Source organism: Ciconia boyciana, chromosome 4, assembly GCF_034638445.1.
Source record: "Ciconia boyciana chromosome 4, ASM3463844v1, whole genome shotgun sequence".
Classification (NCBI taxonomy): Eukaryota; Metazoa; Chordata; class Aves; order Ciconiiformes; family Ciconiidae; genus Ciconia; species Ciconia boyciana.
This window is the reverse complement of record NC_132937.1, coordinates 62,066,083-62,087,075: the sequence shown is the minus strand read 5'-3', so window position 1 is coordinate 62,087,075 and position 20,993 is coordinate 62,066,083. Positions and strand designations below refer to the sequence as shown.

General features: G+C 42.6%; 1 long non-coding RNA gene across 1 annotated transcript in view; it reads right to left on the bottom strand.

Moving 5' to 3' along the window:
- Positions 1-9,227: 9,227 nt before the first annotated feature.
- LOC140650686 (uncharacterized) overlaps positions 9,228-20,993 on the bottom strand; it is a 41,125-nt gene continuing 29,359 nt past the window's right edge. The window contains exons 4-5 of the long non-coding RNA XR_012042138.1: positions 15,144-15,240; positions 9,228-13,883 (exon numbers count right to left, since the gene is read on the bottom strand). This is a non-coding gene — a long non-coding RNA (uncharacterized lncRNA). The remainder of the gene's footprint in view (positions 13,884-15,143; positions 15,241-20,993) is intronic.

Below are 20,993 nucleotides of genomic sequence, written 5' to 3'. Positions count from 1 at the left end.
TCTGTTGCCTTTCAATGAGCTTTAGCCTCCTAAGTCATTGTGAACATCGGACACTTGAAAACGCTCCCCAGTGGCTCTCTCCCCGCTTTGTCTGCCTTGTCAACTTAGACCATAAACCCCTTGGGACCAGGACTGTAACTTATTATGTATAACACCTCGCACAATGGAATTTTGATCCATGTAGACTCCAGGGCCTCTAAATGCGGCAGCAACATACATAATTTGAAAAGCAACACTTTTGTGATACAGAATACAAAAAGGAATGGGCATCAGCAGAAGAAGGGAAATGAATCAGGATATCAATAGGAATTCCCAGAGGACCACTGGGTTGCGATTTGATTATAATAAGAAACGCTATGCTGTTAGGAATTTCTAGGTAAAAGGCAAATATTTACACCACAAACTAACCTGCATTTCATACTCAAAAGGCCTGATTTCATCTCTCATACACCATGGCAAATTTGGGATACCTCAGAAAAAGGAATTATACCAAAGTTAGGATAAGTAGGCAAAGGATCAACTCCTGAGTCTTTTAATTTGATACAGTACCACCAAGGATAATGTGTAAAAAAAAATCAATGAATAAACAGAACTGTGTGTTCTGCCAAGTAGTGTTTTCTGGTATTTGTAATGTATAGCTCTGTGCTGTAATACAAGAGGACAGCTTCCCAGCAGCATTAAAGCTGTCAGCAAAATTGCTTGTCTTCACGTTTCTCTTAATTTCATTTCATTTTGTTTCAAAGTTCTCATTCGTTATGCCATTTGGCTTTTCCCTTCTCTCCCACCAGCTTTCAGAGGACCCAGAGATTCACATTACCAAGGTGCTGTTCCCAGCAAGATACTGGGTTCCCTTAAATGCAGCTGCTTTCTGTGCTGATCAAGAGCGTGCTGCAAGAGACACCAAGCAAGTTCAAAGCCCAATGTTTTAACTTTGTCAGGGGTTTCGTAGGTATTACAGGATTATCAGTTTGACATTTGCCGGGGTTATGTACATGACTGGAGTCCTCACCCAGAGGAGCCCAGACATATGGGAAAGCTTCCCTATACATATGGGCTTGCTCTAACCCAAATGTGGCTTGTCTGGACTTAATTTCTTATATCACACCGTCCTCAGAGAGCAGAAAAACAAATCAAACCACAGCATCTTTGCTGAGAAAGCAAACAGGCCCATTACCACTCAATGGAAAGTACACAGGGTTCCTGGGGTAGGCTAGTACAAAAATAATTTAGGGAAAATATTATGGTTTTGAAAGGATCCTGATTAGGATCTTCAGATTTGCAATTCTTTCTCAACTTTTGACAGGTCTTAATGTAAGGGCCTGGAAAGATGCAAAAGACTAAACTTCAGGCCCAAAAATTTCTGTGGTTTTAGCCCTGCAGAGCCTCTGGGAATACTGAGAGGTGAGAGAAGGCACTGTGTGCACTCAGCACCTTGTTACTCTCTAAACTTTTCCTTAGGGAGGCAGAAGGCCTTACTAATTAGTAGTATAGCACGGACATTTGTTCTGTAACAACACCACATAAAAATCACTTGCTAGATACTGCAGGAGCAAGTAGGTGAACCCTCTCTACATACGCCTATCTTGAATTTAGGCTAGGCTGGGTAGAGAGCAGGAGGAGAAGGACAGGACAGGAAGGCTGGCATTAGGAAGAGGAAAGCACTTGTATTTAGCTCTGCCATATGTATTGTCATTCTTTCATGTCCCAGAATACTGAGAATTAGGTGAAATTAACATTTGGCAGCAGAGCCTGTAATCGCTGGGCTTTACATACGATGTCTGCATTGCTGGCCTGATCTGTTATTGCTCTGTGGAACTGGGGGAGTTGCATGGGTGTTAAAATGGATCAAGCCCTACTGGGCACCAGCACTCCTGTGTCTGGGGCACCGTCACAAGCACAGGGCTGCCCTTCCTCCAGCCCAGTGAGTAAATTCAGAGCAAGACACAGACATGGAGAGCGCAGCCAGGCTTTGTATGAGGACTTGTTCATCATTTCATCCCAGGGTGCAGAAACTTAGCAGAAACCGGCTTCACAGGATCAGTGATTGCTAGGTACATGAAATTCCTTTTGAACTAATTCACATCTTAATAAAAGTAGTGTATTTCTTATGCTGTGATGCATAACCTAAGATATTGTACATGATATTGTACCCATGGAAGCAACTGCTTCCTCTCCAATGCTGGTGTCCTGGGTTGCTCTAAAAGGTCTGATCAGGAATGCTGGTGTGGTAACACAAGGATATAATAGGTCCTCTGTGAGGCAGCCCTCAAATATTTCTCTTAAAAGCTCATCTCACCATGGTCATAATCACCTAATAATCTTAACACATACTACTTTGAGAATGTAGAGTATGTTTTATGATATTTGCTTCAGCAGTCACCTTCCTTAATGGAGCTATTTTGTGACCAGACATCCAAAAGAAAAAGAAATTCTTATCCACAACTATAGAGTTCATAACTTTCTAATGTAACATTTTTGTTTTCATTTAAAACTGTTCGAAGTAGGAGAAAGGTTACACGAATAAGTAGGAAAGAGGTGGCTCAGTAGGAGAGTTGGAACAGTTTTGATGTCTAAGTTATTTTCCATGTCTAGATTCTTTTCCACAATATCATTTTGATTTTTTTCCAAGAGCATGTTAAAAGAACGACAATTTTGTGGTCAGAGTATAAAATCATGAACAAATTCTCAATGAAAATCTGTGGATAGACTGTAAGTTGGGAAAGAAACATTTATATCCCTGTATAAACAGGTGTAATCCCCAAAGGCTCTTTGCGCTTAGCAGTACTGTTTGGTATTCAGTTACATACACACTGTGTACACCCTGAACAAATGTGTTTATAGAATGAGTTCATACATGTATAGAGCATACCATATAGTGCATATGTACACAATGGATTGTGTAGTATCTGTGTACTTCAGTGTGCTCAGAGAGTAACTGAGTATAGGCTAGCTAAGGACAGATATGTAAGGGTATTTGGAGACTTGGTTTGCTCTTAATAACCTAAAAATAACAAGCCAAGTTCATGTAGGAGTCAAAGGATGCCTATGATGGGTGTAGCTCTACCTTCTGATTCCTGATATTATATAAATTAACAACATTTTAAACTCTGCCACATACCAGTCCTCACAAATTCATATCACTCGCAACCCCCTCTCCCTGAACTAACCCATTTCACTGTTTAAAGTTACACACGGATCATGGATAATAATCCAGTTAATAAGAGTGGAGAAGAACGATGTTACACCGAGCAGCTTCTCCTTTTCTTTCTAATCCAGACCAGCTGCCACCCCACCAAGTCCTGTGACAACCCCTGCAACGCTGTTGTCACCAACAACCACCTGCCACCCACATGAAGAACAACCGCACATGAGTAGACCAGGACATAGGTTGCCCAGCTTCTCCTCTCGTTTCAGTCTAGCAACTCCAGTGTCCCTGCTGCGCCCCAGGTCCTGCCTCTCTCCCATGCCCCATTGGCCCTGTTGCTGCCGTATTAGCATTTCCCCCTTCTTGATTACCTTATCGAGGTTGCCCTGCCTCTTCCTCCAGCTTCTACTCATTGCTCAATACAGATGCTTCTTTCTTTGCAACCGTATGAGTACTGCTCAAGGATGCTGTTGGCCCTTGCTGGTACGCTTAGGGGTGCTTGGGTGGCTGGAGACCATAGCTGGTGCCAGCTTGCCAGTGCTTGAGCTCAGATGTCAGCACGGGACAGTATCTATCTCCATGACTGACTTGTCTCATTCAGATAAAGGGGAAAAATCCTCTGCTGTGGGCACCATCCATTCAAGAAATGGCGATTAATTTCCATGGCCCTATGGAAGACCACATGGCCACCTAAGCAGCTCTGGTTTCTTGGCGTTTGGGGAAAACAGTGGCAGGGTGAGTAATGCAAAGACCTTATAGGTTCACCTGGCTTCTGAAAAATGTCAGCTTGGCTGCCTACTTCCAAATTTCTGAACCAGGTGGCAGAAAAGTAAAATCACAAGCTACAGCATTGTGTGTATATCTGAAGGAACGCTGTCTGGTACTTAAACGCCACCGCTCCATGCTTTTGTGCTTTGATGCCAATATTTTTTTAAAATTTCTGTGAAAATTTTATTCATTTTTACTGCTTTTGTTTTTCAGATCACTCCCTTTTTCTTCCCTCTGGGACTCTTCGAATGCATATACAACAAACATCGAGATCTGGATAGTCACTGATGCTTGATATATATGCTTGACATATAATAGCACATGGGAGGGAGATGAGTGATCTGAAATGGACGTCAAAGCAAAGCAATCTTTGGGAAGGTGACAGGTAGCCCTGCTCGTGTCACACCTTTCTTGGAGTGAAATTCATCACCCTTGAGGAACTGTTTCCATTACAGGAGATATGCCACAGGGTCTGTCGAGCTGCAAAGCCCACAAAACCTAACATAACCAGATTCAAGGGCAGGGGCTTGCACCAGGAACAGGAACTTGTCCACCAACATGTAAAATGGAGACAGACAGCACTTACTGACCTCCAGGTCCTGGCTCCATCCAGCCTGCCGTTCTCCTCCTCTTCATTAAGTTAAACAAAATAAGTGTCCTCTCTTCCTCTACGTGCAAACCTTCTGAACCAATAGTGCTGAAGCTCAGAGGCATGTTTCGGCAGGGTTTGCTCTAAGTGTCAGCAGCAGCAAAAATGGGAGTTTTGAGCCTAACGCTACGGGCATGATGTGTCAGGCTTTAGTCTTCTGTCACATCTGCTCTCCCTGGGTGCAATCCACTCGTGCTACCCCTGTGCTTCCACCTGGCATTTCAGCAGCTGAATAAATTAAACACAATTAAAATATGGCTAAGAAAGGTAGGCATCTTATCTCACTGCAGCTGTGTTCCAGTTGCAAATATTTTCTAAGTGTCTCCTCCTGTATGTGGCAGTTTAAATGTAAAGACGAATGGCCTCTAACAAGACAAAATATTAGCAGGTTCCTTAGAGAAAATTACTGCCTGAGCCCTGCTGTGAAAAAACATTTGGTTGCTAGAAGTAGTCAGGATGTTGTCACTAAGGAGGCTGTTGGTTGAGATGAAATTATTTGCCAGCCTTTGGTAAACAAAAGGGCTCTGTATCCCTCTGACTCATGTGGAAGTGTCCTTTACAGCCCAGGAATGTACATGTTCTGAGGATGAAAATCCTCTCCTAAATCTGAATTATCCAATGGTTGCACAGTAACTTCCTGTACACCCTAAAAACTGAAATACCAAATATATATGCTGACTTTGGACTACACTCAGCTGCCCTCCTATGTGTGGATAGCAGCCTAACACCCAAGAAATCCCACTCATTGGCATAAAGAAGATGCCAAAACAGACAGTACCCTGACTTTGGACTTTTACTGCAGAGTTGTTTCAAGAAGCATTTACTTCAGAAGGGCAGCACAGCAGCACCGGCATTTGGCTGCAAGTCTTGCTCACATGGAAGCCCCAATGGCTCATCTTAATTCATTAAAGAAAAGCAATTAAAAAAGAATGATTAAAAATCTACATATACACTGAGATATGGATATTTATGGATATTTCATGAAATCAGTAGAACATAGTTTCTGTTTACTGAAGCATCCTTTAGCTACTCTTAGCTGTTAGGGCTGTACCCCTTGCTGTGGCTGGTTGCAGTGCTGTTCTTGTGGCTGTCTGCGCTGGGTGCTGTGCGTAGAGGCAGCAAGACCTTGTAGCATCGTATGTGATGGCTGGCTGCATAAATCACATTTCTCTGTGGAACTGACCTGAAGTGACTGCCATGCACTGGATGTAACATCATTCTTGGGGATGATTCCACTAACTTGGTTTGAATAATATAAGAAACGGCAAATGACTCTGGAAATTGCTGATATCGTTCTTCCCTCCCTCCCCCCCACTTGCCGTATGCTAGCAGAGAAACTTTAAAATCCCTTATGATGGCAGTTCCTGGGTTTTATTGCTTTTCAGTTCCAGTTGTTCAGTGGAAACAAGAGAAATGGAAATTGATTCACAAACCAGAACTAATTTGAGAATTCTTCTATTTTTTTTTCTGAGGTTTTCATGTTTTGTGTAATGGCATGTGTTCTGGAATTTAATACTGAATTGTTTTGAATTGCACAGACAGCACAGCATAGACTTGGCTTTGTGCTCTTTGCATATTATGCCTATGTGTTTGTATCTGTAGGCCACCATAATTTGCTCTTCAAAAAAAGTATGGAAAGGAAATCTCACAATATTTAGACCCAAATTTTTGCCAGCTGTTTTGTAGGTGGTTTTGATCTGGCTTCTACAATTGCACTCCCCATTTTGCTTGTCCACAAATTTATGTGCACGCAGGTTTTTTTTCTCTCTGTGGCCTCAGATGTGTGCATGCTAGCTACATTAGCACATATTCACATGATCAAGCAGATGCCTTGTTTAATCACTTGATTCCAGCACAAATGCAATCTGAAGGTACAAATCGAAGATCTAGTTGCAAAAATCATCTGATAAAGTCTTTCCCACAAAATGCCATAGTTGCAAAAGTGACAGTGTGGTTTAAGAGCTCTTAGGTTTAGTGTACACTGACCATGGTGCCCTTTCTGAAAACTACTTATTTGAGAGGGACATACACATTACTAGCTATAATATAAATGAAGGATATCCACTGAAGATTAGGATGACATTGTTGCATTCAGCTTCAAGTTTTTTCTCTACTTCTAACATCTACCCGTGGCCTACACATCATGCAAACCTATTTTAAGATCTTGAGAGAGGCTTAAGCAATGTATATGTTCTCTGCACAAGAGAAAAGTTCTTTTTTAGGAAATGATAATAACTGTGCTTAAGAATACACTGTTCTGGAATAATGTGATTGGTTAAAAATTGCAGCAGGGTATCTCAAAGGTGAAGTGGAAAGAAAGAAGTGTTTGCTTAAGAAGTATAAAAAGAGAATTTGAAACCAGATTATTTCTCAAGACTTGCAGTCTCTCAGACTGCTCTAATTTGAGAGGGGAATGAGAAATGAAAATTAATATTTCACTTGAGAAAAGAGTGCCAAAGCTGTCCTGAAATGAACCATTGAAAAGGCTTTCTTTCAGTTACCCGTGGATTGGAAACTAATCTCAGAAACTATTTTCCTTACATTCAGTAATTAAAGCCAAGTTCTTCAGAGAGCGCTACATCTCTATGTGAAATGTCAGGCCTTTTCCAGAGATATTTGTGGGCGTGGTCTTTGAAATATTATAAAATTTTTATTTCTCCTTCCTTAGCTTCTTGTGTGGTAAGCAGCACTGATGCCTCTGACTTCCATTATGGAGAAGATCCAAGAACATTCATGTATCAACTTGGCATATTTTCAAGAATTTAATTTTTGTTGGTCTACTACAGGATCTAGGTTCCCCTGAAAAAAATAATATTGTTTAGAATCCAGTGTTGGGTAGCCTGACGCTGGGGCATTATACATTGTAGTTCAGGAAAATTTATGATGGATGAGAACAGTAAAGGGAGTATCCGTCAAAGCCACATGGACATGTGCATCCTTCCAAATATAATTCCTTTCCAAACTAAGCAAGGATTAACTAAAGATGTTTTGGAACCACAAAATGTTATTTTTAAAAGGTAGCTAGTGATTGAGATAGATTAAGACTAAACATGGCTGGGATCGGCCAAAACCACAAAGAGCTTAACTTGTTCACATATTTATGGCTGGAGCAGAATTTGAGGGCCTTCAGCCATCCAAACCCTGAAATCCTCTGGCATATTTTGCAGCAGGATGATAGGCTGTTGGTTTTGCTTTGCTTTTTTGTTTTTATAATGGACTTGTCCTTTGTAAAACTTGCCCCTTCCTCCCTCCCACGCACATAAGCAGATCAGTTCAAAGAGTGTCCCTGCAGGTCACTGAGTCCCAAAGCATTGCCCAATGCTTTTTAAAAAGCAAGAATGATTCAGCTGAGAGATGCTCCACGGCCTTGTGACCAAGGTCACATTCACCAAGTGGCTCCTCTCCCACACTGCCTCCTGTTCCCAAGGGCACAGGACACCAGAACAGTCTTTCCATGGACAGTTATTAGCACGATGGAGGAAGGGAGGTGCGAATGAGAATTAGCACACACATGTGTGGACATGTGTTGATGAGCTTTATGGGAACAGGCGATGATTGTTTCTTCTTAAGGCAAAGGAAAGAGTATCTCAGTTTATCCCAGTGGGAGCCACTGTTTATTTATTTGAATTGCTTTACGATTGTACCTATTTTAAGTGTGATATTGTGATCTTTTCACAGTAAAAGCAACAACGCCAAACAGAGAGCTTTGATGAAATCCAAGACCCAGACCCGAAAGATGTTTATTCCATTGATCTCCACCACTTGCTGAATCAATGCCATTCATCATTTCATTGACAGACCTTAGAAAATTAGCAATGCCTATAAATTAAGGTGAAATCATCAAACCCAAGCTTTTCTTAAATATAAAGCATCTTGCAGTATAAGGCTGCATCTATTTCAAGAAATTCTCCTGCTGTTGCTCTGGTTTCACTTCAGTGGAACAATGTTGATTCACCTGGGCTGTCATCTTTGTAGGACAGGTCACTCAAAAGCCCTGACATCACTTACTCTCTTAAAAAATGTGTTTAAAAATTTTGACTGTGGTTTTCTGTGTAGTTTTAAAAGTCACTTAAAAACCTGAAAACTAACTATCCATATGCATACCTATATACATACATATATATACAGGGAGAGAGAGAGAAAGTGTGTGTGTGAGAGAGAGACAGAGCTAAAGAGTCAGTAATCATGCCTTGCCGCACCCTTTGCTGGCTAAAACAGAGGGATTCAACTCTCAGCATTTACTCAGTGACTAACAACAAGACGTAGATCCAGCTTCACTGGCAAACACAGTAATAAAAAAAACAACTTTGGACATTTCATTTGGCCAGTGTTTTTAAAGGATAAGTGTCTTTGTAAAGGAAAGGGCAATATATGATAGAAGAGATATTTATATATATTCTCTAACCACAATACTGGAGTTGCTTTAGATTTAGCTTTCCTCGTTCTTTGTTCATGTGTGCTGACTGCATGTTATGATAACTGTGAGAAGGTTTCTCAGGGGACTGGAGCACTTCCAGCACAGTGTGTTCTGCTGATGTGGTATCATTTTACCAATAACAAGGCAAAAAGTATATGCTGTAACTGCAGCTAATTTATTTGATTTCCAAGGACACTTAAAGAAAAGTTTAATTAGAGCAAATGAAATATTAAGGTAAATATCTGAAAACAGAAGATTCTTTCTTCTCTGCTAATGGAAGGAGAGACTGTGACTAACCTTCCCTGGGTAATATGGAAGAAGGTGAGGTGTACAACTTTTCTGACGTCTTGCAAGGAAGAAACAGCTGAAATCAAGGTTCACATGTCCTGTGAAAGGTTAGATGCTTCCAACAAAGGCAGAAGTAAGAGGGAAAGAGGAAGCTATTAATCTCATTCCTGAGTCTCACTACACACCAGTGGGCAGAACAGGCCTGGCAAAATGAGAGGACATCCAAGGTCTTCTTCAAGAGATTGCCTCAGCCCACATCCCTTAAGTTCAACAAACTGGCATCAGACCTTTGGTTCATGCAGATTGAGACGATGGCAATCAGAGTTCATAAAAAATGCTGCGTCTTGGAGAGAAAAATAAGATTAGAAGCTTGCTGGGATTAGATGAACCACTGAGTTGTATCCTTTGCACACAGGTTGGATACACTGTCATTAGGAGGAATTTGGGTGTAATGTATCCCCTGTAGCAAATATAATATGTGAAATAAAAGTTACTTATCGTGTGTACAATACCCTTTGCCCTTCAGGGGAATACAGTTTGACAGTTTAATGATTCCTGCGGGTTGCCACAAAGGAATATGGTATTGGGAAGGACTCCAGCAAGGCTGGCTCCTCTCTTCCCTGGGGTCTACACCGTATCACTTCCCTCACACCTGGCCAGGCTCCATCCCACAACCCTGTGCCCATCTGCACTCACATTCCATCAGAAGGTTGTCCCAGAGCCTCATGCCACCAGGGTGAGAAACCTCCATCTAACTTCCGGCTTAAAAATATCCATGCCTACTATCTCCCCATGAATCCTTCTGTTGGCATTATTCTGCACCTTAAACCACTCTTTGAGCGTCATGTGCAGAAGTTCTCCAGTGTTTTTTTATGGCCCCAGCTACCACTCAGCCTTCCTATGCCTTGTCACACTTCAGACTTCTTTTGTGAGGCCACAGTCTCTCTGTTTTCTAACTTGGGACTGATCTGCCACCACCCCATCCTTTTGTTAGCTCTCCCCTGACTCAGGTCCCGTCTGAATTCACCTCTCTTGATCTGGTGTGGACATACGTGTAGTCAGCTCTACTGGTTACCTAGCTCCAAGTGGTCCTAGCCCACTAAAATCTAGACCCACAATTGCCTTTCTTATGTTTCTCATCTAATTATGTCTGGCAGGCAGTGAAGCTTTGTTTCTCCTCCAAGTACTTTTTGCATCGATCATTAAAGCAGCTTTGTTCCAGCCAACATATCTATTGTGCATGTCAACCTTTCCTTAGGCCAGGCACTGCCCACTTTCATGCTTTGTAAAACACCAAATGTACTTTGGCATGAAACAAAGACATTAATAACGATGTATAAATTCAGATGCACTAATTAGTTTGTGAGTAACGCATTCCATCACCAGTGCATGAGCTGAAGGAACACAGCCAGGAAATGCAGATTACGGTCACAAGGAGGAGTCTCAATTATTCTAGTCTTAGCATGCGTAACTATAACACCATTAAGCACAGTATTATCCACCTCTTTAAAAAGTCACTGTAAAAATTGAAGAAAACTGAAAATACCTCCACATTTAGAAGAAAAATTGTGTTTCAGATCTACCATTTGGGGTTCTTGGGAGTTATTGAGTTCCCCAAAGGCCCTCCCCACCTCCACTTTAACAAGATGCTTTGCCTGTGATGCCAAACCTGTATGTGCCAAGCATGAGGGAAGGGAACCTTCCCTTTTTATTTTGCTAAATCTTTGCAGCAAGGCTGGAGAAGTAATTGACATTTAGCCAGTGCCCTAAATATTCTAGTAATAAATGCCTTGGCAATACCACAGCTAGACAAACAGATTAAAATAATGAGTGGTACAGAGACTGCTGTGCAACACTTTTTCCCAATAAAAAGTACTGCTTTCAGTTGCTTATCACTTTGCCAAACAATTCAAGCTGAAATGTTGAGTGTCTGCTCTGAGGTTGATTTTTCTGAGAAAAATTTCTGCTGGAATGGAAATATTTATGAGAATGAAATTGCGAGATGGGAGAGGGAAGGAGAATCAGCTGCTTGCCCACATGAAAAAAAGTTACTCCAGACATTTCACTGAGTTGTTGTTGCACTCTGGAACTGGGATTTATGATCAGGCCAAAATGGGACTACTTGATACTAAAGGTGTCCAGCATGGAATTCCAAGCTTATGCCTTGAGACCAAATCCAAAGCAATAATCCCCATCTGCTGCCTTGGTCAGATCCTTAATACTGCAGAAGGGATTTGGATGCACCTGAAGTTTTGAGACAATAACTACTTTGAGATTAAATCTGTGACAGCAGTTGCTTCCATGAAGCCTGAATTTCAGTCTCAACTTGTTCTCAGATGTTAACCTGGCCAAAACCATTCCTGAAAAAACAAATCTGAACAACGCCTTTCAGGTCTCTGTTTAGTCAAAATGGAGTAGAGTTAGTTCAAGAAAACTTTATTACTGAGAACAAAAATAAACTGCAATGTTTACTCCAATTGGAAATGAAAGATCTATAGAGCTCAATCTTAAAGATCCAGAACGATACGGTGCTGTTAGTGACAGATACATCCATCAACATAACACCTTGGGAGGAAAATGTACTCCTTGCTCAAGCAATGCAGAATGCAGGAATTCGCCCTAATGGTCTGAACATTCATCATGCACAGCACAGCCAAAACCCTCAAGTGAAAGCCACAGAAGGACAGGGGAGCATTGCTTGCTAGCTCAGAAGACAGAAACTGAGAAGCTCTGGGCTCCCTGGAGACACCACGTCTGCTCTGCTGCAGCACAACATGCTGAGCATTACAGTGTGTTCATTTTTGACTATTTCTCATCCTTCCCAAGCCGATCAGCTTGAGCACCAAGTGCTGCTTTTTTGTTTTTTCCTTTCAACAGATGATTGAGCTGATTCCTGGTAAGGATTACCATGAAGCCCTGTTTGAGCAGGTACTGCAACTTTTGGACAAATTGCATTATTATTGTTATTTTAGTATTAGTATTACAGTTAGTTATTTTCACAGCGATATTCATGGCCCAATATGAGTTGCCGGTTCCACTGTGCAACACAGATGATTACAACAGATGATTACAAGCAACACAGATGATTACAAGCATGATGCTGTGGGCTACTACGCTGTGCTGGGTGGCATCTTTGCTTGGGGTCCCACGATGGCCCCCGTCTCGTCGGACTGGGCTGCAAAGCGTGGACAAGAAGGGACAGGCCGTGGCCCAGCACAGCGGGCAGGGCTTTAGGACATGCCAAAACACATCGAGGAAGAAAGGAGGTGGGTGGGAAGAGAGAGCTATGGAGGTAAGCCGGCACAACCGCACAGCAAAGAGACAGCCCCTGCCCCAGGAAAGCTGAGCAGACAGCAGCTGAGAGAAAGAGCAGCTCATCCCCGCAGCAAGAGGGAGTAGGGCACACAAGCGGCCTAAGCCCCACGGAAGCCAAAAACAGGATCGACATCTTCCATGTCCCGGCCAATTCCCAGCTCATTCCTCCTCCCCACCCACGCTCAGGTGTCTCCCCACCGCTCGATCCCCGCCTGACCCTTTCCAAACAGCCACTGGGCCCAGTCCCCCTCCACGAGCCCCTGCTAACCCTGCTCCTGAGAGACCAGCATAGTTTCGGGGCATTTCAGGATGTTTCCACGGAGGCCGGGGGGCTGGTGCCCTTTGCCAGGCGGGGTGGGTGTTTGGTCAGGGCAGGTGAGGGCCCAGGTGCAGTGCCGGGCAGCTGGAGACTCGCCGATGGGAAGCGCGGGGGCGGCCGCCGGTGGGGATCGATGTCTGCTTTGGTTTTGGGAGGTGCTGGAGGCAGGAGACGGGGATGTCTGTTAGCGAGGTCTGCCTTCGTGTTTTGAGTCGGCTTTTTCGTTTCTTGTTAAAGTCCCAGGCCACTGTCTGGCTGTTTCCTCAGCATAAATCAAAGAAACGAGGCTGGCTATTTTCTTGTAAGGTGAAAGCACACTCATTTTTGGTTTACTATTTCTTTTCATTAATCCTTCATTGGAAAAATGATAAAAATGAACTCTTCTCATAGCTGTCAGCTAAGACCTGAAATCTCTGCACTCTCTCTTAGAGGGCTTTTGGCTCAGTCAGAAGGTTGTTTAGCTTTCCCTAGGCTAATGCGTTCTTGGAGGTTTCAGTTTTGTGGTGAAAGTCGTCATGTTTTTCCTACAACAACAGTTTTAGTAACATCAAATAACAGTCCGGTAGGCTAAATGGATCTTGAGCCTCCAATGAAAGATAGGGAGGAAAGTAACATTATTTGCTTTAAAAGTTGATGCTAGCATTCCAGTGGCAAATACTACCTAAGGAAACATTTCTAAAGCAAACATCTTAGATGGTGGTTGCTCTTTTCTTCAAGGTTTTCATTTTTTTTTTCTTTTGCCATTTTCAAAATATTGAGAAGATATAGACTGAAGTGTTAAAGTACCTGAACATATATCCCATGAGTCAGAGTACCAGAGGCTTCCTACCAATGCTTGAAAGACCAGGAGAAGCTTTCCTTCCCAAAGAAATAAATGATGCACTCTAGTAGGAAATGTCTTCTGAGCCAAGTGCAAAACTGAGTGAGAGGAACTGAGAAGAGCATGGTGAAACATAGAGATCCCAAAGTAGAGGAGACTTTCCTAAAAATACTGAAGTGAGAACTGGTTAGCAAATCAACGTGAATTTAGTGAGATTTGTATGCAATTATATAGACTAGTGTGCGCTACTTTCTAAAGACAGAAAGACCTCTTGAACAGGGCTGTCTCTTCACTTTGAGCTGATGGCCAAACTGATAAAAATACCCAAGAAATGTTACCTGAGCCTTAAAGAAATGGAAAGAAATTACATTACAAGCTCAGGCATAGATTTCATGAAAGGGCAAAATTCAAACTTTGGGGTAGCACACTATTAATATGAGAGGCTTTTGAGCTGGGGGGTGGAAGATAGATGTGAGTTAGGCTTAAGGACAGAATCTTTCTCAATCTCCAACTCCTCATCTCAAGATTCAGAGCACATATTTTCTGTAACACTTACCCAGATGTTCCACTCAATGCCTGGCCAAGCCCAAGAAATTCCCCACCATAAATCTTTTTCTTATTTGAAAAAGTTGGAAGGTCATTTCCAGGAGATGGAGACTTTATTGTTGAAACTCTGGATTTACGGCACATTTATTTCCTTGAAGGTTCCTCTTGAGCAAACATTTGGAACCAACAGCATGAGGTCAACTGAGAGGGAAGTGTAGAAAGAAACCACAGTTTCTTTCATAAGAAGTTTAACAAGTGTGTGCCACCTGAAGTGCACTGCTTTACCTGCTGTTGCTGCACTGTCTAATATAAGGGACTCTTAAATTTAAAATAGTCAGCCAGAGCTACATTTGTCCATTGAAATGGGTGTCTTCTTATGCCTCCTTGCCTTGCCTTGCTTTACATTGCCTTGCCTTGCTTTAGATTGCCTTGCCTTGCTTTAGATTGCCTTGCCTTGCCTTGCCTTGCCTTGCCTTGCCTTGCCTTGCCTTGCCTTGCCTTGCCTTGCCTTGCCTTGCCTTGCCTTGCCTTGCCTTGCCTTGCCTTGCCTTGCCTTGCCTTGCCTTGCCTTGCCTTGCCTTGCCTTGCCTTGCCTTGCCTTCCCTTCCCTTCCCTTCCCTTCCCTTCCCTTCCCTTCCCTTCCCTTCCCTTCCCTTCCCTTCCCTTCCCTTCCCTTCCCTTCCCTTCCCTTCCCTTCCCTTCCCTTCCCTTCCCTTCCCTTCTCTCCCTCCCCTTCCCTCCCCTTCCCTCCCCTTCCCCTCCCTCCTGTACTCCACAAGACTGGGATGCTGTACTCCTCCAGACTAGGCTGATTCAACCATCCAGACCAATATTTGAACAGTGATTGTGTATTGTAGCTGCTTGTGGTTTCCACACCTTTATTTGGGCTCAGTGACCAGGCACAGCAGACGAGAGACCCACACTGCTGAACCAAGCTGGACCGAGTGTTTGCAGGATGCACATGGTGTTTATGCTAGGATGAAAAGGAAAATATTTCATATATTTATGTGTTTCCTAACCAGAAACTATGCATGCACACAGAAACACATATAAACTTGTATAGTGCAGCAATGAAGGATGGGAAAAGGAAAAAAGGGAAAACTTAGGCAGGAAGAGAGCATAAGTAATAGAGATGTATGGAGAGAGTCAGGGAGAGGATAAAGAAAGAAAAAACAAATGAGTGTTAAAGAAACAGGGGAAAACAAAAGAAAATTATACATGATGTCAGAGGTGAAATATAAACTGATAATCAGCACAATCCTTATTTTTATGTAAAACAGGCTGATAAAGTTTATCCATTAACGTATACACATAGATACACATATGCATACCCTGCCTCAACATGCAATGAATGGGTAGGGTTTAGCTGAGTTTGATGCATGGCAGGAAATAAAATAAAATGCATTTATCAAGCACATAACTGAGCAGCATCTGCTCATTTTTAAAGCTGTCTGAAAGGCAGAAGAGAATGACCTTCTCCATCTGTATCTCATGGAGGGATCTTGGGGAATATTACCATATGAATTTAATAAAAAGTTGCTGTCATTGGCATTTTTATAAATAAAATAGAGACTTCGTTATCTAGGCAAGAGGTATTTTTCTGCTATCCTGATTCAGTCAGGCTCTAGTTAAGTGAAGCCTGAAACCGTACTCTTCAGTTTTTCCAATTTAGCACGTGCGTGGCACTGAACATATGCTATGATGAAGGATGGCTTGCTGAGTTGGAACCTTGAAAATCATGCCTGTAGTATTTACTCATGAGAATAATCCTTTTTGCTTATCTGTTTAAACCTATAAACAGATTAAAACTTAAAAGCATGACATTCAGTCCTGTTTTGCCTGAGGGAATAAACCTCGCATGCAGCAGTAATAATTGCAGGGGCAGTTTGTTATAGTAAAACGGGAACAACTGCTCTCTGGACCTTGCAGAACACTTCCAGCTCCCAGTTGCACAGGATCTGTTGTCCCTGTTATCCATTGTGGGTAGCCTAAGTTCTGCTTGATCCACAAATTCGAGCTACCTTTGCAGGACACAGTAAGAGAAACCTTCTGTGAAGGACCCTGAGTTCTCATATTTGCCACAAAATGTCAAAGTATGTTTCATGTGACACCTAAATATGTCACCTAGGAAGCTGGTTAAACCTAGGTAGCCTGTTGTTTCCCAAACTAGCCCCGTTCATGGGGAGGAGATACTTGGGAGACGCTCCTGATGCCCAGTGAATTACGATGCCCAGTGACATGCAACTCCCCCCAGAACAGAAATAGGTGGAGGCTATTTTGGGCTTGATTTTACGCACAGCGGCCATTGTTATTAGCTGTGGTGCACTATATTGGTTTTACACATGGGCTTCCTGCACCCTTTGACATATCAGGGGCCTCCTTTCCTCAGAAGATCTTGCCTTGGACCCTGTTGGCCCTGACTACATGCCCAGTTCCCCTGTGTAGATGGATCCATATCTGCATCATAAGCATTTTCCATGACGATGCCTCCGTGGGCTGCTTTTACCAACAATAAGTGTTTTGTCTCCAGCTGTCTCTTCTTCCTACCTTTCAAGTCAGGTATTTCCTCAAGAAAGGCCATGCCAGAGATGACCAAGGTCAACTGCTGGGCTTGGCCTGTTCTCTCAAGTTCTCTCAATGGATCAAGTCTGAATAGAGGAGGAGGTCGAAGCCTGGGTAAACAAGACATCTAGTCAAAAGGCATGTTTCATTCCCAGCTGATTAGGAATTTGCAGTCAAAGACTAGGTGATGTAATTTGAATATATAGCTTATGTCCTTCCAGAACTTTCTGTTAATGTGAACACCAGGATACAACCTCTGGAAAGGGACCAGCAGTCACAGTATTGCAGCCCAATACTGTTCACATGTTCAACAGGACAGGGAGAAAATCAGCTCCTAGGTGCAGATATGAAAAACAAGGAAGCTGTTTTTCAACAAAGGAATGCAAAGGAAGAAGCTATATATTAGACATATATTTTAAGTATCCATATGAAAGCTGTGAACATTGATTCTTAGGTACGAGTTCTCTAGTGCTAATTCTCATACCATTTATGATATAATTAATTATACTATGTGGTGACTTTCTGCTGCTCAACTGCACTTGTCTTCTGGTTGCTATCAGCCCCCTGCCCTCCAGCTCCAGCACTCCCACTGCTGCTTCTGTCCTCTCTTTTTCACATTGCTTTTTCTCCCACATGCCAGAGGTCTGCCGTAGTGTTGCTGCTGTGTGAGAGAAGGACTATGTGGCCATTCAATGCTTGCCTGGTTGCACCTGAACCAACGCAAGCCATTTTGCCAACTGTTTCTCTAGACCGTGTTTGGTTTTAAGCCACCTGAACCAGTGATGTCTATGCTACTACACTTGGGAGCTGAAGCCTATGTCTCTGACAAGGCTCCTTTTGCTCTGAAGCCATTATATAAACAAGAAGCATACTGTGGCTTAGTCACTGAGCATTTTAAGTGTTGTATTTCTACAGTCATTTCAGAGACAAAATGTTATGGGAAAAAACCAAGCAATTACTGCTTTGGCCATTATTTTCAGACATCTGTGCCAGATCTTTAAAAGTGCACTGATCCTCTCCAGTTGCAAAAAAGTTTGCCTGCGTGAGATGGATATGCCACTCTTGCTCTGTCTTCTGCCCAACAGAATTTGGGCAAGAGAGACGAAATTAGGACCCAGCTTGTTCCAGCCCTCTCTAACTTCCTCTGGCCCCAGGAAACACAAGGCATTCTTCACCTTTAAGAGGTACTGCCTTGCACTGAGCCTCTTGTGCTCTGTAGCTGTTCGGTATTAGGAAAACCTGTGTGGAATAGCTGGCAAAAGCCATTGCAGCAAGAAGTTTGTGCAGGACTAATCATTACTTGTATCCCCAAGGATGTTTTCTTCCTCATTCAGCATGGCTGTTTCCTGTAATACCTTTCAGTTCTTCCCTTAGTGCTTATTCCACATATATTCTTCCTTCACTCTTTATTACTCTTTTTTATTTTGGTTTTAATCACTAAAAGGCAGACCCTTCCTCCTATTCTGTCTTTGCAAGGTGTCTAGCACAAGGACACACTGTTTTCCATGGGCCTAAACATCTTTGGCTGCTGTAAACACGCAGTAACTTTGATTTGCTCCAGGGGCATGCTAGATTTATGGCTGCAAAGAATTTCAGCATGGACTGCTCAATATCTGGAAATCCTGGACATGGACCACAGCGCATGCTCTACCATAATAATAATTTGTAGCACAAGTATGGTTTTCCTTTCCCAAAAGCCACAGAGAGGAGTTCACAGTGTGTCTTCATGCTGCATTTGAGGTGGTTGCATCCTGCCCTTAACCAAAAGAAAATATTTTCTTTAATTGTCAAAAATGTGTTCTTGACCTATATTTTGCTTTCTTTTGGGACTCTTTCCTTTCAAATACGGAATTGAAAACGGATGGATTTTGCAAAATACAGCACAACTCAAAAAGCAAGAAATTTATTTTCCTCTGCATCTACTTGCCAGCACTGTGTGGTTACTTATTATTATCACACTGCAAAAGTGTAAGTTGGTAACAATATAGACATATCCAAATTGTAATAACAAGCAAATAATGCCCAGATTTTAGAAGACATTCCCTAGCAGGCCATGAAGTATGCCCTGATCTGTCTTGTTTGCACAATTATCCAGTGTTTGTCTGTACAAACTCAGATAGGTGTCTGACCTACAACTCTAGGTACAGCTTCAATTGCCACTTTGAAAAAATGAGCATAGAAGTGATTAATTTCTGTTGGATTCTGTGACCCACAGAAGTGGTATTTTAGATTGTGAATGCTGGAAATAATTCCTTGTCACTCAGGGTAAAATGATGACAGCTTTTGCCTGCTTCCTTAGCTACCTTTTCCACAGTTTTCCTTCTTTAAAGTGAAAGACAATGCATTATCTCTTACAGATGACAGGTGTTCCTTTGCTAAAACAGCTCTGTTTTACAAAAAACACCACCACACTTCTTGGTGAGGTCTGAAGACAACACCAAGTAGCTGAGGTTTGAGAGATGGGGACTGACTCCAAGAAAGGAAAGAAGATGGAATGGCTTTGGTGCCTACTGGAGAGCAGAGCTGAGCACATCTAGATTTAAGTATTTAACGACAGTTAAGTGATGTTGGAATTTGACTCTGTCTTTATATTTTTAGTGACCTTGCTCTAGCGATCATACTGGGGCCCCTTGCTTGGCACATTTTCCTCCCTGTCAGGGCTGCAAGGGAGAGGGAAGGCTGGCGGGCATCTTTGAGGAGCACGGCTGGATCAATGCTGGCAGCAGGACACTCTTGCTCGTGCCTAAATTATGACTTTCTGAGAAAGAAGATGAAGGCTGTGCAAAGTACAATAATTAATAACTCCATTGCTGCCTCCCCTCTTCTTCTACTCTCTCAGCTCATTCCTCTCACAAAACCAGACAGTTTCTCCTTGACAGCAGCCTGAAATACAGACTCACACAGCTTATATCTTGTCTGTCACTGGGATTTAAATATTTCAGGCACTGGCAGCACAGCCGGTTCCTCACTGATTAGAACCTGATGAGGCTGGTTTCCTAACAGAGATGGGTTTTATTCATGGCCCTTCAGATTCTCCATTTCCCACCTTTAGCCCTTTCATTGCTCTGGGTAATAGCTGACTTTCTTAACTGCCCTGAGAAATGCTGCAAGAAGAGTCCCATTGTGCACAATCAATGGAGCCCTGGGCTCTCTCCTCCCCTGGCTATTATGGGAAGGGAAGCCTTTTTAGTCCTTAGACAGACAAAAGGGACATTATCTTTTTTAAAAATTATTATTACTTGAAAAGATGATCACGGAGCTGCACAAGCCCCTCATTGCGTTTTATATGCATATATGAAAACCTGTTCTCTGTGGAACTTATGCCCTGTCCATCTGCTGACAAAGAAAGAAAGTAAGACTGGAATAAATATTTGCAATCTGCTGGGAAGAAATCCTGTGGGCAGCTGGATTTGTTGTTTCACTGAACACTTTGGCACTTGAAGGGTCTGTAAATAACTCAGATGCAGAACTGAGCCAACGGATCAACAGGTAAAAGACAGACACAGAGGCAAACAGAGCAAAAGAAATTGTACTTTTTCCATATGGGTATCTTTGAGAGGATGCTTTCTACCAGGGATAAACTTTCTGGAGAGCATGATGTGGCAGTAAGGGTACACCTTACTGCACTGCATAATAGGCAGCCCCCCAAACCAGAAAGGACCTGTCAATCATAAAAGGAAATTAAAACTTTCCTCCTGGGTCATTTGGGCCATTTTGCATGATCTAAGTGAGAATTTAAATCCCCAGCCCTGGAGGCAGCGGCTCCTCTGAGGAGATAAATCTCGTCCTCCAGCCAGGCTCAGATGAGTGTGAACCACGGTACTGACCAGCAGTGAACTTGCCAGATAGGATCACAATAAATCCCAAGCTTCTCCTATCTTCCCACAGGTAGGGGGGACAAGGGAGAATAAGGGCCCCTGCAAGATTGATGCAATGAGCACTTTGGGATACTAACACAGCTGATCATTAAGCTGATAAACAGTGATAAATGCAAGCCTTTACCTTAATTCAGAGCCACCTTCAGCTTCAGAAACAATATATAGGTAGAGCACAACCCCAGAACATCTGTATAAAAGTACTCTATTCATAAGATGACATATAACACAGTGGGTGATTATGAACAGTATGTCTCTTTAACTACATTTCAGTGATGCAGTAACTCCT